Genomic DNA, 4,079 nt, shown 5'->3' with positions numbered 1-4,079 from the left:
GATCAAGTAGGACCTAAATTTGTCCAAGGCGAACACTACGGCTAAGAGTTGCTTTTCCGTAGTCGAGTAGTTCACTTGGGCAGGATTTAAAGTCCTACTCACGTAATGAATGATGTAGGGCCTCTTATCTTTTCTCTGACCTAGAACCGCTCCAAGAGCATAATCAGAAGCGTCGCACATAAGCTCAAAAGGAAGGCTCCAGTTGGGTGGTTGTATGATGGGTGCACTAATCAACATGCCCTTAAGCTTAGTGAAAGCCTCCTGACATGGCTCAGTCCACTCGTATGGTGCATCCTTTTAAAGTAGATTACATAAAGGACGAGAGATGAGACTAAAGTCCTTTATGAATCTTCTATAAAACCCAGCGTGTTCTAAGAAGGATCGCACGTCCCGTATGTTCTTGGGTGGATGTAGGTTAGAGATAAGATCAATTTTTGCCTTATCCACCTCGATTCCTTTAGACGAGATAATATGTCCAAGGACAATTTCCTTATGAACCATGAAATGACACTTCTCCCAATTAAGTACCAAGTTCTTCTCTTCACATCTTTTCAACACACATTTAAGACTTTCTAAACACTTGCTGAAAGATGAACCAAAAACAGAGAAATCGTCCATGAAGACCTCTAGATATTTCCCCACCATGTCAGAAAAGATACTCATCATACATCGCTGAAAGGTGGCAGGGGCATTACATAATCCGAATGGCATCCTTCTGTAGGCAAAGGTGCCATAGGGACATGTAAATGTGGTCTTTTCCTGGTCCTCAGGGGCGATTTCAATCTGATTGTAGCCTGAATACCCGTTAAGGAAACAGTAATAGGAATGACCAGCTAGCTTTTCCAAGATTTGATCAATGAAGGGCAAAGGAAAGTGGTCCTTCCTCGTGACGGTATTCAGCTTCCTGTAGTCAATGCACATTCTCCAACCAGTAGTAACTCTAGTTGGCACGAGTTCATTGTCGGCATTGGCTACGATGGTGATCCCAGACTTCTTAGGAACCACCTGAGTTGGACTCACCCATTGACTATCGGATATAGGGTATATGATACCCACATCTAATAGTTTAAGAACCTCGGCCTTAACCACTTCCCTCATGTTTAGATTTAGTCTACGTTGTGATTGCCGAGCAGTCTTCGCATTATCCTCAAGATATATGCGATGAGTACAAATTGAGGGGTCGATTCCCTTAAGGTCCGCTATCGTCCATCCAATGGCTCCCTTATGCTTAATGAGAGTAGATATGAGCATACTCTCTTATTCTTTCTCCAGGTGGGCAGAGATCACTACCGGGTATGTCTCATTTTGACCTAAATAGACATATTTCAAATCAGAGGGCAAAGGTTTTAGGTCAAGCTTTGGCGGCTTGAGGTTAGACGGTAGAGGCACTACATCAGTTTGGGGCAACTTTTCAAATTGTGGCCTCCACCGGTTAACTTCAAGTACCAGTGCAGTATCAAGCAAGGCACATGTCTCCTTAATCATGTCATCATCAAAATCATGGGAGTGGGCCAGGCACATCTCTAGAGGGTTAGAGGATAAGGTCAGAGGTGTCGTATCTTCCACTAAAGAGTCAATCATGTTAATATCGTAGAAATCGTCATCATCCTCTAAGTTTCTGTCGTTATTAAAAAAGATGTTTCACTTCAATGTCATATTTCCAAAGGACATAGTTATGACACCATTCTTGCAATTGATAATTGCGTTTGAAGTGGCAAGGAATGGGCGACCAAGAATGACGGGAATCTGAGTGCTCATGTTATTGATGGGTTCGGTGTCCAGGATGTAAAATCTATAGGGTAGTAAAATCTATCAACTTAGACCTACACATCCTCAATTATTCCTCTTCGTACACGAACAGAGCGATCAGCAAGTTGTAGTGTGGTTAGGGTGGGTTTTAATTCACCCAAACCTAACTGTTTGTATACCGAGTAGGGAATCAGATTGACGCTCGCTCCTAAGTCAAGAAGTGCATGATCAATTCGATGGTCCCCGATTACACATGATATGGTTGGGCTACCGGGATCTTTGAATTTCTGTAGTACGTCTTGCTTTAGGATGGCACTCACTTTCTCGGTCAAGAAGATCTTCTTTTGAATACTCTGTCGTCGTTTGGTCGTGCATAAGTCTTTCAGGAATTTGGCATATGAAGGTATCTATTTTACGACATCAAGTAGAGAAATGTTGACTTTCACTTATTTCAACACCTCTAGGATATCCTGAGAGTTAAAGAGAGGTTTTGGTGCGACCAACCGTTGGGGAAATGGAGCAACTGGCTTTTCAAGAAGTTCCGATTCTAATTTTTGTGGGACCTCACTAAGTCCATCATTATTGTCCTCTTCTGGTTCTTGAGGCTTTTCGGGCCTAACCGAAAGGGTTTTATCAATGATCTTCCCACTCCTAAGAGTGATGATGGATTTAGCGTGCTCCATTTGATTTGAAAAGCTGGGATTACTTATCTCGTATTGCGGTTTAGGATTGGGGAGTGGTTGTGCAGGAAGCATCCCCTTTTCTATAACCGTCATACGTGAATCTATCTTTTGTATAAAATCTCGAATTGCCTGGGTCAGCTCTTGCATGGAATTTTGAACCGGTTCTTCTTGAGGTTTCCCCTGATTTGGATTTTGATTGAAGAAACTTTGAGGGGTAGCAGTTTGTCCATTTCTCCAACTAAAGTTTGGATGATTTTTCCAACCAGGATTGTATGTATAAGAGGTCGGTCCATTGAAAGGTCTTTGATAATTATTTACGGCATTAGATTGTTCATTCAACACTTCTCGAAAGGTAGGTATCGTAGGACAATTTTCAGTTGTATGAATGTTGCAATCACAGATGCCGCAAACACTTTCATTAACCTTATCCTTCTTTCCTTACATGGCCTCAACTTTTTTTATAAGTATAGTCACTTTATACTTGAGATCATCCTCTTCTTTCAAGAGATATAATCCACCTTTCTCCTTAGATTGAGTTGGCCTAGACGTTGTGTTCTATTTTGGGTAATAGTCCCATGATTGTGTTTTTTCAATAAGACTATCGAGGTAATCCCATATCTCGTCGACATTTTTATTAATGAATTCTCCATTACACATTGTCTTGACCATTTGGTGCATGGAAGATGTCAGTCCATCATAGAAAAAATTTGTGATGCGCCATGTTTCAAAGCCGTGTTGTGGGCATGAACTGACCAAATCCTTAAACCTTTCCCAGCATTGGTAAAATGTTTCATCCTCCTTTTGGGTGAAGTTCATGATTGCTTTTCTAAGGGTAATCGTTTTATGATGTGGAAAAAATTTCTTTATAAATTCCCTTTGCATATCATTCCATGTGCCAATGGATCTAGGACGCAGTGAATGTAACCACATCTTAGCCTTCTCCTTCAAAGAAAAAGGAAAGAGTTTCAGCCTGACTGTGTCCTCAGATACATTTTGAAAATATAAAGTGGCTATGATCTCATCAAACTCTTTCAAATGTAGATATGGTTCTTCAGATTCAAGCCCATTGAACTTAGGAAGGAGTTGGATAACCCCTGGCTTGATGTCCATATGTCCTGTATTTTTGAAAAAAATCATGCATGAGGGCGTTCTCAGCCCCGCTGGTTGTAAATAATCTCGTAAAGTACGAGGCGGGGGTGCTTGATGCACCTCATTCTCACCCTGAATGTCCTCCAACCTAGGTTGGGGTAAAAGAGGTTGGTTTTCAGTCATCACTTCAATTAGCTCAGGGGATTTCGAGTGGTGTCTAGTCCTGCGATGGATAGTTAACCTCTCAACCAATCCTCCTTCAGTCAAGAGACGTCGAGTGTTGTCACGGGCCCACTTGGGCATGAAACACTCGCAGCCCTCAATCTAATTCAAAACCTAATCCTAAGAAAGGAAAAGAAAATCTAGAAAGAAAAAGAGAGTTGGAAAGAAGTTACCAAATTGAAGTCCCTAAGTTAAAAACCTGTGAAAGAAAACAAAACAAGTCAGTTTCTAAAGAGAATGTCTAAAATTAGAAAATCCTTAAAAAGAAAGATAGAAGTAAACTAGTCTCTAAAAGAAGAAATTCCTAAAGGAAAGTGGAAATTTCTAAAAATAAAT

The 4,079-nt window shown here is 40.9% G+C and overlaps 1 non-coding gene across 1 annotated transcript; it reads left to right on the top strand.

Moving 5' to 3' along the window:
- Positions 1–3,159: 3,159 nt before the first annotated feature.
- Positions 3,160–3,266, top strand: LOC131228337 (small nucleolar RNA R71). Its single transcript, XR_009162843.1, has one exon. It is a non-coding gene; the product is annotated as a small nucleolar RNA R71 (small nucleolar RNA).
- Positions 3,267–4,079: the final 813 nt, after the last annotated feature.

Source organism: Magnolia sinica, chromosome 15 (assembly GCF_029962835.1).
Source record: "Magnolia sinica isolate HGM2019 chromosome 15, MsV1, whole genome shotgun sequence".
NCBI classification, from domain to species: domain Eukaryota; kingdom Viridiplantae; phylum Streptophyta; class Magnoliopsida; order Magnoliales; family Magnoliaceae; genus Magnolia; species Magnolia sinica.
The sequence above is the reverse complement of the archived record's forward strand: the minus strand, read 5'-3'. Positions and strand labels throughout refer to the sequence as shown.